Below are 12022 nucleotides of genomic sequence, written 5' to 3'. Positions count from 1 at the left end.
GGTAGAAACTAATTCATGTTCTCATCAGTCCTGACTTCATGGCTGTCCACACACATCCCTTCTCTAGGAGAAATAGATTAAATAGAGCTCATAGTTCCTGCAACACCAGTGTTATATCACACACGATTTTGATAGAATCAGTAAAGGCCCTCCAACCACACTGAAACATGCCTTTGAAATATATCCCCCCTTAGAAGAAGACTTTCTTAAAATGAAATCTTTAAACTTTCTAAATTAAGCCTCAGAGAGATTTGAAAATTACACTCATCTAGACTAAAGCGTGGCTTTTCAATTTCTGTAGAGAAAAAAAAGATGAAAGATAAAAAGCAAAGGAAAACTTTAGCTTCCAGGTGAACATGATACAAAATATGTGCTGCATATATCCAATAGAGTATTGGTCATAAAAGAAGGAAATCATGCCAATTGCAGAAATATGGATGCAACTAGATTATCATACTAAGTGAAGTGAGTCAGCAGGAGAAGAGAAAGATTACAAGGTATTACTTGAATGTGGAATCTAAAATATAAAATGAAGACTTTATTTACAAAACAAAATGGAATCACCGACGTAGAGAACACACTTGCAGTCCTCAAGGAGAAGGAGGCTGGGCAAGAAGAGCACTGGAAGTTTGGGATTAGCAGGTGTAAACTACTATATACAAGATGGGTACACGAGAAAGTCATACTATACACCACAGAGACCTAAACACAATATTCTGTAAAAAGCTTAAACGGGAAAAGAATCTGAAAAAAAAAATAGATATTAACATATGCATATGTAGATTATTAACCTTCCACTGCTGCTGCTGCTAAGTAGCTTCAGTTGTGTCCGACTCTGTGCGACCCCATGGACGGTAGCCCACCAGGCCCTGCCGTCCATGAGATTTTCCAGGCAAGAGTACTGGAGTGGGCTGCCATTACCTTCTCTGAACCTTGCACTACTGCTGCACTAATACAACTCTGTTAATCAACCATACTCGAATACAAAATAAAAATTTAAGCATTGATTCTTGAAGACCCCAAAGACAAAACCGTGGAATTAGGGGAGCTTGTTCCAATCACAGATCGAGGAAACCATCTTGAAATGAACCTTTCCCATGAACCTCAATTCAGAAACCATCCCTCCTAGAATCGATCTGAAATGGGAAAGGTCACCCCATATGTATCTCCTGGTGAAAATTCCACAGGGACCCCCACCCACATCAGAGAGATGTGGACTAGTGAGGTCCACCAGGATTCTGACATTGGATCGGTTACCAGCTCCTGTACCCTGGACAGCCTACTGCCTGAGCCTCACCCTTGGTGACCATCACAAAGTCGACTCTACTAATTACTTGTTTTTGTTTTATTCACCTACAAAGGAGTCACTGAGACCAGACACAACGTCGTATCCCTGGAATCAAGACCAATAACCAGAAGATGACTTTCCTGGTTCTTGATTAACATGATCCTTCTTTCTTCACACCCACACTTCCACTCGGATCTCATCTCTCCTGGCCACTAATCACGTGTTGTCTGGTGGCATTTGATTTCTGAGGGTTTAGATAAATTAGGTTAATATACAATAGACTTACTTGTGTCTTTACTGAAAGTCTCCCTTTCAAAACATACAAATACTCATATTAAAAATACCCATCCAGAAACGTATTCCTTTTAAGGGATAGGTGTTTCATCAAAGACAATTCTGAGGATGGGTTAATAGAGATGTCCTATAAGTATTGAGGTGAGAAGGAGAAAAAAGACTAAACCATCATGGGACAGGGACAGAAGTATGGATTCTCCTACTGCAGTGGGAGTGGGCAATCTGTTCCACAAAGATGTCCCTAGAAAGCATCATATTCATCACAGGGAAAGGAACTGCTGTTCCACTGTCTAAGGTTCATACAGAGAACGTGGAAGATGCCATGGACCACATCTGAGGAAACATGCATATTCTGACCACACCAGCACTTCTGCAATTGAGCGGAAGGACTGATATTTGGTAGCATTCCCTCACTAGGACAGGCCACCCACTCCAGTACTCCAGTATTCTGGCCTGGAGAATTCCATGGACTATATGGTCTTTGGGGTCACAAAGAGTTGGATACAGGTGAGCGAATTACACTCATTTACATACATACCTGCACATATGTGTTTGACTGTGTCTTTTCATAACTCTATATATTAAAATGGATTGTCACCACAAATTACACAAAGAAAGAACATGACAAAACTATAAAGAGATTTATGTTATTGAAATTAACATTCCATTGAAATGGACACATTACTTGAAAGATGTGTCACAACAATTAATGCATGATAAAGCAGAAAAATTGTACTTCCCTTTATCTATCAAGGGCATTGAGTAGAATGCTCCATAAAGTTGCAGATCAAGAATGTTTAATTCAAACCCAATAAGTAAACTAGAAATATTACTAAACTTGGAGAAAGTCATCCATTGATATATGATGATATGACTCATATTAAACTATTTTCCCTTCCTGAAAATTCTATGAAAGTGAAAGCCGCTCAGTCATGTCTGATTATGTGTGACTCTATGACTATAGAGTCCATGGAATTCTCCAGGTGAGAATACAGGAGTGGGTAGACTTTCCCTTCTTCAGGGGATCATTGCAACCCAGGGATTGAACTCATGTCTCCTGCACTGTAAGCAGATTCTTTACCAGCTGAGTCACAAGGAAAGCCCAATGATACTGGAGTGGGTAGCCTATCACTCCTCCAGAATATCTTCCCGACCCAGGATCGGTCCAGGGTCTCCAGCAATGCAGGCTGATTCTTTACCAACTGACAGCTCATGGAAGACCTATATAATCATAAGGATTTTGATTTAGGTCATACCTGAATGGTCTAATTGTTTTCCCTTCTTTCTTCAATGAAGTCTGAATTTTGCAATAAGGAGCTGGTGATCTGAGCCACAGTCAGCACTAGATCTTATGTTTGCTGACTGTATATTGCTTCTCCTTCATCAACTGCAAAGAATATAACCAGTCTGATGTTGGTACTGACCATCTGGTGACATCCATGTGTAGAGTCACCTCTTGTGTTGTTAAAAGAAGCTGCTTGCTATGCATTCTCTTGCCAAAACTATGTTCGCCTTTGTCCTGCTTCATTTTGTACTCCAGGGCCAAACTTGTCTGCTACTCCAGGTATCTCTTCACTTCCTACTTTTGCATTTTAGTCCCCTATGACGAAAAGGACATCTTTTATGGTTTTAGTTCTAAAAGGTCTTGTAGATCTTCATAAAATCATTCACCTTCATCTTCTTCAGCATTAGTGGTTGTGAAAGGTTGTTGCTGAACGATAAGATGCAGGATTCTTGGCCTCAGGAGGAGACAAACTCAATCTGGGGCCAGAGATGAGGCTGGATCGCTCAGAGCTTTTGTGTAATAAAGTTTTATTAAAGTATAAAGGAGATAGAGAAAGCTTCTGACATAGGCATCAGAAGGGGGCAAAAGAGTACCCCTTTGCTAGTGTTAGCAATGGAGTTATATGCTCTCCAATGAATCCAAAGAATGTCTGGAGGTTGTAAAGACCTCACCAGATCTACTCCCATAATTTACATTTTAAGATAACAGAGTTGGCCAGAAGGTTTAATCCAAAGATTGTCCTCAGGCAGGATACATCCTTGTAAAGACCAGACCTACTCCCATAATTTATGTTTTAAGATAACAGAATTAGCCAGAGGGTTTAATCCAAAGACTGTCCTCAGGCAGGATACATTATTGTTATGTAGTCACTCACAATCTGTTAATGAAAAGAAAGGAATGTCATAAAGCTTAGAATGGCACCAGATAATTCATCCCTGGCCATAAAAGGATTGACTTGAATCTTGTAGAAGGGCAGATTACCAACAAATAGTTTCATTTACATAGATTAGGGGAAGGATACCTGAGTAAGTAGGTTGGGCCATTTGGTGGAGCCAACTTGAAGATAGAGCCATAGCTTAAGACAACATTTCCATAAGACAAATAAATGTATTGGTTAACTCAAGGTTTGAGAGTAGTTAGCTTCAGGTGAAACCCAGTGTCATGGCAACACAGCATTTTAAGAGAAACCTTCTTTTAAATTTGTATAGAAAAGAAAATAATATCTCTGGTTTGTTTCCTCCTGCCGCTTAAGAGAGATAAAAATGTCTGGCACTTGCAGCCTCTTTCCTCCATTTGAAGACCCCTGGCCTTCCTGCCTGTTACCCTCTCACTAGTATAGAAATTAAGAAACGAGATTCAGGGTTCCTGAGTCACCTAAGTGAGAACTGACCCAGTGCTGCCTGCTCCTGGGACAGATCAGAGCTCTGAACCCTTCATTTGCATTGAAGTCAGACCTTTGAGGAGTGTGAGGCGAGCAGAAGTAATGCAGCTTAGATTAGGAGTAGGCCTTCCTACTTGGTAAGATTATCAGGCCACCTGGATACAACCAATTAGCTTTCGCTTAACACTGACTGCTGTTTGCCAATTAGGACCAATTAGCTTTCACTTAATACTGACTGCTGTTTGCCAATTAGGAAATTAGGAACGGGGCGGAAACCCCCAGGAAAGTCCCAGGCATGCGAAAGTTTTGACCAATGAAATTGCTTTGCAAACATGTAACCAATCCGCTTCTCACCCTATAAATTTGTGTAACAGCTTGGGCTCGGGGCTCTCTGACCCGCGCCACTGCGTTGGTTGTGGCAGAGAGTCCTGGCTCGAGTCAGTAATAAACTTCCCTTTCTGTGAGTTGCATTGTCTTGGAGGCCTTCTCTATTCCCACTCAGGGATTTGGACTTCGGGCATAACATTTGGGGGCTCGTCCAGGATCCCTTTATCGGGGGAAGAGAACACTTCCAGGACAGAGGGGAAGGATAGACAATAGCACCGGTGCTCAGGAAAACTCAGGGGGCCCGAAAACCCAGCGCTGTGTTGTCAGCTGTCCGTGTGTTTGTCTTTGGCTCTCTGTGTTTGTGTGTGTGCTGGCATTGTCTCAGGAGGACAGGAAAAGCCCAGTGTAAATCCGGGGCCCTGCTGTGAAGCAGGAAGGTGTCTGGCACAGGAAGTCCAGTGTAAATCCGGGGCCCTGCTGTGAAGCAGGAAGGTATCTGGCACAGGAGAAAGCTTTCTATCTGGTGAGAAAACTCAGGGGGCCCAAAAACTCAGTGCTGTGTTGTCGGCCGACGTTTGTCTGTCCGTGTGGTTGTCTTCGGCTCTCCGTGTTTGTCTGTGTTTGTGTGTGTGTGCCCGCATTGTCTCTGGTCTCGTTCAGGAGTTTCAGTGAACAGGCGAATGGTTGTGGGGGCAATTGATGAGTCCCGGCCAGGGCTACACTCTGGCAGGCCCTGAAGGTCCTACAATAAGTGAGCCTCAGTAACTAGAAGCCCGACCAGGTGAAACCCTCCTTTCACTACGATTGTCAGCAGCTGTTGCACCACAGAAGAACGGAAATGAATTCTGGCAGAAGCGCTGAAACAGGTCCCAGGGGCCGATGGGAGGCCAACCGCCCAGCCTCATCTCGTGGACGAGGGGTTTCCTCTGTTGCGGCCTAACTGGGATTTTGAGCAAGCGGAAGGAAGGGAGTGTCTTCGAGTGTACCGCCAGACTCTGATGGCAGGCCTGCGGGCCGCAGCAAGAAAGCCGACAAATTTGGCAAAGGTAAATTTAGTCCCACTGAGAGCCCAGCAGCCTTCCTAGAGAGGCTGATGGAAGCTTTCAGGCAATATACACCTATGGACCCCCAGGCTGAGGAGTCACGCGCTGCAGTTCTGTTAGCGTTTGTAAATCAGGCAGCCCCAAATATTAGGAAGAAATTACAAAAGATAGAGAGATTGGGAGAACAGATGATACAGGATTTATTGAAAGCAGCTGAAAAAGTATTTAATAATAGGGAGACCCCAGAAGAAAGGGAAGAACAAATTCGACGGGAGGAAAGGGAATTAGCTGAGAAGATCAGGAAGGAAGATAAAGAATATAGAATGAGGGAAAACTGGAAGAACCAGAGGGAGCTAGCCCAGATTCTTTTTGTGGGGATAAAAGCCGGAACAGAATTGAGGGAACCTCGAGACCCCTGGACGGGAGAAAAACAGAAGCCAAAAAGGCAGGCCCTAAAGAAAGATCAGTGTGCCTACTGCAAAGAACAGGGGCACTGGAAAAACGAGTGCCCTAAGAGGGACCCGAGGAGAGGAACGACCCAGAGAGAGAGAATCTCCCCTGGAACTCGAGTTCTATATGCGGGGAAAGACAGTGACTAGGGGAGTCAAGACTTGGCACCCCTCCCCGAGTCCTGGGTATATGAAGTATAATTGCAGTCATGAGGAACTGGAAAATTCTGCTGAAGATTACATGTTAGATCTGAGGTGTGGGGACCCTGAAAATCTAGAATGTTTTCCTATTAGCCTGTCAAATGTAGGCTTTGTACCTCTCTATGGTGGAGATCAGACTCAGAAAGTTACTTGCCACCCAGAGGTCCTTCTGCTACACAAATAGCCCGGCAAGAGGTCACCTGTTTGGGGTATAAGATCAGGCAAGGGCAAAGGTGGCTAACCCAGGCCATGAAGGAAACAATATTGCAGATACCAGAGCCCAAGACTCCCCGCCAGGTGAGAGAGTTTCTGGGGACTGTTGGATATTGCAGACTGTGGATCATGGGGTTTGCTGAGAAGGCCCGGCCCTTGTATGAGGGAAGTAAAGAGACCCCAAACTGGACTTGGACTGAGCCAATGAAACAGGCTTTCCAGACACTCAGACGGGCCCTACTAGAAGCCCCAGCCCTTGCCCTGCCTAACCCAAATAAGCCATTCCAGCCGTTTGTAGCTCCATGATTGCAGCGAGATACTGGCTGAGGCCCTGGCGGCATGAAAAGATTTAACTGATGTACCCCTAGACAACAGTGAGCTAGTATGGTTCACTGATGGGAGCAGCTATGTAAAAGATGGGCAAAGGAAAGCGGGAGCCGCCGTGATAGAAGAGTACAGTTGTGATTATGGCTCCGCGAAGTTTCATGCACTGTGTGGCTTTGGTGGGGTCTTAAGTTGTGGTCTGACACACACTGCTGTTGTTCCTCTGGATTTAGTGAAATGCCGTATGCAGGTGGACCCACAGAAGTACACGGGCATTTTTAATGGATTTTCAGTTACACTCAAAGAGGATGATTTCCATGGTTTGGCCAAAGGATGGGCCCCGACCTTCACTGGCTACTCCCTGCAGGGGCTCTGCAAGTTTGGCTTTTATGAAGTCTTCAAGGTTTTGTACAGCAACATGCTTGGAGAGGAGAATGACTATCTGTGGCACACATCACTGTATTTGGCTGCTTCTGCCTGTGCTGAATTCTTTGTTGACATTGCTCTGGCTCCTATGGAAGCTGCTAAGGTTCCTGCTTTGAACATACTGTTGCCAATTCCGTGGTGTCTGTGTTGAATAAAGAGAAGGGTAACAGTGCCTCTCAGGTCCTCAAGAGACTTGGATTTAGAGGTATATGGAAGGGACTCTTTGCCTGCATCATCTTGATCGGCACTCTGACTGCACTACAGTGGTTTATCTATGATTCTGTGAAGGTCTACTTCAGGCACCCTCGCCCTCCTCCCCCTGAGATGCCAGAGTCTCTGAAGAAGAAGCTTGGGTACACTCAGTAGATAAATGAAAGCAAATATGGACTGAATCTGCGTGTTGATCAGTGTTTGAGGAAAATGCAACTGGACAAGAGATAATCCAGGCTTGCAAAGTGTGCCAGCTGATGAGGACAGGGAAAAAGCAACACACGGGAACGAGGTACTGAGGGGAAGAGCCAGGGCAACACTGGGAGATAGATTTCACTGAGGTAAGGCCAGGCAAGTATGGGTATCACTATCTGTTGGTTCTGGTAGATACCTTCTCAGTGTGGGTGGAAGCCTTCCCCGCTAAGGGAGAGACAGCAATAGTGGTTGCTGAAAAGATCTTAGAGGAGATAGTGCCTAGGTACGGGTTGCCAGTGACTATGGGCTCTGATAGCGGACCTGCCTTTGTGAGCCAGATTGTACAAGGGCTGGCCCAAGCTCTGGGGATGAAATGGATAATCCATAGAGCTCAGGACAGGTTGAGGGAATGAATCGGACCCTAAAAGAAACTCTGACAAAGTTGGCAATAGAGACTGGTGGAGACTGGGTGACCCTCCTTCCCTTCGCACTCTTTCGGGGGTGTAACACCCCTTATAAGAGATTCTGTATGGAAGACCCCCTCCTGTGTGTATTAGAACCTAGATGGAAAGGCCCTTATGTTGTTCTCCTTACCACTCCTGCTGCTGTCAAGGTCGACGGGATTGGACCCTGGGTTCACTGCAATCACGTGCAGCAAGCCACACCGGAAGAACAGGAGCAGAATGGAAGGCAAGTCCTCACCCGTCAAATCCTTTGACTCATCCGCCGGGAGGTCTCCTAATTCTCTTGCTGATTATTGCGGGAGCTAAAGCTGTGTAACCTCTTGTGATGGGCCCTGGGAATGGGACATGGGAAACAGAGATTTGGTAGCCCCGAGTGTGGCGCAATCCACAGGGCCAAGTACCTCAGATATGGGTGCAATTTAACCAAGCTTCACTATCTCTGCAAGGCCAAGGGCTTTCCTCCCTATGAGCCGCGGTAAAAGTGAGAGAGGGACATGCACAACGAAAGAGAGAATGGGAAGCCCAGCAGAGATGGTTTGAGTCTTGGTTTCAACACTCCCCCTGGCTGACTACCTTAATTTCCACCCTCCTGGGTCCACTTATAGTGCCAGTGGCCCAAGATGAAAAAGAGGAAGATTCCTCTACTTGAACAACAGACAGGGGGGAAATGTGAGGCGAGCAGAAGTAACGCAGTTTAGATTAGGAGTAGGCCTTCCTACTTGGTAAGATTATCAGGCCACCTGGATACAACCAATTAGCTTTCGCTTAACACTGACTGCTGTTTGCCAATTAGGACCAATTAGCTTTCACTTAATACTGACTGCTGTTTGCCAATTAGGAAATTAGGAACGGGGCGGAAACCCCCAGGAAAGTCCCAGGCATGTGAAAGTTTTGACCAATGAAATTGCTTTGCAAACGTGTAACCAATCCGCTTCTCACCCTATAAATTTGTGTAACAGCTTGGGCTCGGGGCTCTCTGACCCGCACCACTGCGTTGGTTGTGGCAGAGAGTCCTGGCTCGAGTCAGTAATAAACTTCCCTTTCTGCGAGTTGCATTGTCTTGGAGGCCTTCTCTATTCCCACTCGAGGATTCGGACATCGGGCATAACAAGGAGAGCTTGTTATCTCAAGTGTGTCTTCAGCTCACGTCTTCAGAGGATCGCTTCCCTTCATGTTCACGTGGACTGACAATAGTATCTATATTATTTTTCTTTTATTCTCTTTTCTTTCAGTTGCAATATCATGTTATCTCTTTTGTTCATACATTCATCTGTATATTATCCTGTCATATTTTCAGCTGTGAAATCTGCATAATAGAATGTTTTCATATCTCAGAATATCCTGAAACCGTTTCCTGTCTTTGGTCTTTGATCCAGATATGGATTTTCTATTTTTTTGTCTATTTGTTTATCTTGGCTGCACCATGCAGCATGTAGGTTCTTAGTTCTCCAATGGGGATGAAACACATATGGGCCCTGTATTCTGTGTAGGGAAAGTGCAGAATCCTACCACTGGGCCACCAGAGAAGTCCCGGATTCAGATAAATTTGAGTAGTCACGTGATCCCAGCTAACACCCCTTACCATAAAATCATCACTCTTCCATCTATACTTTTGAACCTCCAGCATTCCCAGGTTTCCGTTTTGGATTCTTACCAACATGTGTCCCCTAGGAGTATATTCTAGGACTATCCCATCTTAGGAAGATCTTTCTAACTGCAAATCAAGGGGTAGATTAGACACTAGTTCTTCTAAGAGATTAGTGCAATAGTTGTAATAATCATGTTGGTTTCCATTCATCTTAGCACTCTTCTTGCCTCACTGTGTTCACAAGTCTGTTCTCTATGTCTGCATCTCTGTTCCTTCCCTGCAAATAATATGTAGCTGGTGAGAAGCTGGTGAAACACAGGGAGCGCAGAGATGTATTCTGTGATGAACTGGAGGGGTGAGATGGGGTGAGGGGAGGGGGATCAGAAAGGAGGTGATTAATGAATAATTATGGCTGATTTGCATTGTTGTATGGCAGAAGCCAAGAAAATATTATAAGACATTCTCCACCAATTAAAAGAGAGAATAGAAAGGGAAAAAGTGTTCATCCTTAAGGTAATTGATTAAAAAAAAAAATCCTATTGCTTTTTACTGAAAGGACTCATATGCCCTTTAATGCCAACTCTCATTAATGTTGGTCAAAATGTAGGCAATAGAGTAATACACAAAAGCAGAACCATCTTACAAAAACATTACTGATGTTCAGTTCAGTTCAGTCACTCAGTCGTGTCCAACTCTTTGTGACCCCATGAATCTCCCTCCAAATAACGCTAAGCCCTTCTTGGTACATCTTCCTGTGGTTTCCTCAAATTTATTCCGGTTTTTTAGCTGAGAAATCTCTAACAAAAAGTTACTAATTTTGTTTTACTTGTCTGTTTTTTTCTGTAACCACTGCTTTTACATGTTAGATTGCACAACTCTTAACTAAACATTGCAAGGAGGCTATTGATCTTGGCCACTCAAAATTTCAGTTTCCCTCAATGATTCATGACCAAGGTTGCAATGCATTTAAAGTTGAGACAATCAGACACAAGCCCACTATTTTAAAGAAAGTAACTGTGTATATAGCTTTTATGACAAAAATGTATTTTTATATTTATTTATTAATGAATTTATATATTTCTCTGTACTAGGTTTTAGTTGCAACACACAAAATCTTTGTTTCCTCATAGCTGGGATCTTTAGTTATGGCACATGGACTCTCTAGTTGTGCTACTGACAGACCAGTGAATGTGAAAAAGGAGGCAGGGAGCCAAGGAATATGACTTTATTTGGACAGATGGCTGAGAAGATTGTAGACTAATGTCTCAAAGTAACCATCTTGTCAGGGTTGGGAGGCCATGTTATTTTACAGAGCCAGAGGGTGCCGGGGTCCGGCCTTGGCAGGATCCAGGGGATACCCTCAGGATGAACAGTCTCAGTGAGAGAGAGGGAGAGAGAGAGGGAGAGAGAGAGAGAGAGAGAAGACACGTGAGACCAGCCTTGATAGGGCCAAGTCTGTGTTTTACTTTTTGACAACCGGTTTTACACCCTTTCACAGAACTATTTCAAGGTACAAGATGCTTACTCATGATTACATAGGATAAGTATTACATCATTTTGTTTTTTAGGAAAAGCAGGATTTTTTTTGCTTTCTAATTCTATGGTAATTCTTAGCACATGATCTTCTGGCCTTGGGGCCATTAACATTTTATGCAGGTCAGGTGAATGTAAACCTGTTTTCCGGTTTTATGGTGACCTTAACTGAATGGTAGCAGTCTCATAGGGAAATAGTACAGAGTAGAATTATATACTTGTTAATACAAAAATTAATCCTTCTGCAAAAGTTGTCAGTTGTGTTTATCTAAGAAGTTTACCCCATACAGACTCTGCGGCTTCAGTGAGGCCGCCTCTGCCTAGCACTCCTGGCTGACAATTAACAACCATCTCATTGTTACCACACTAGGACTAAGTCCTTATTTCTCTAGATCTTAAACTATATTAACAATGGTTTCTAATACACTACCTTAGCACATTAAAAGCAAAACACAGCAAGCAAAACACAGCAAGCAAATCTCAACCAAATAACCACCTATAGAATAATTTTTCTTATCTTTTCTAATAGGATTCCTTTACCCCTTAAAAAGGCTCTATGTCTATTAGGGTTTTTATATGATCAGGTTCTTTATGCTTTTTTATGATTAGGATATTATAAGCAATCATTCATATTAATACCAAGGGCATAAATGCATTTGGCTAACAAACTACCAGCAAAGGAGTTTAAATTAAAACACTCCTTTCACCCTGGATAATCTCATAAAATACCAGCACCTGGGAAACTTATTGATTAAAGTTCTAAATTGATTCTTATTTGGGAAGAGATCGGGGAAGGCCTTC

The sequence above is a fragment of the Cervus elaphus genome, chromosome X (assembly GCF_910594005.1).
Source record: "Cervus elaphus chromosome X, mCerEla1.1, whole genome shotgun sequence".
In the NCBI taxonomy this organism is placed as follows: domain Eukaryota; kingdom Metazoa; phylum Chordata; class Mammalia; order Artiodactyla; family Cervidae; genus Cervus; species Cervus elaphus.
The sequence above is the reverse complement of the archived record's forward strand: the minus strand, read 5'-3'. Positions refer to the sequence as shown.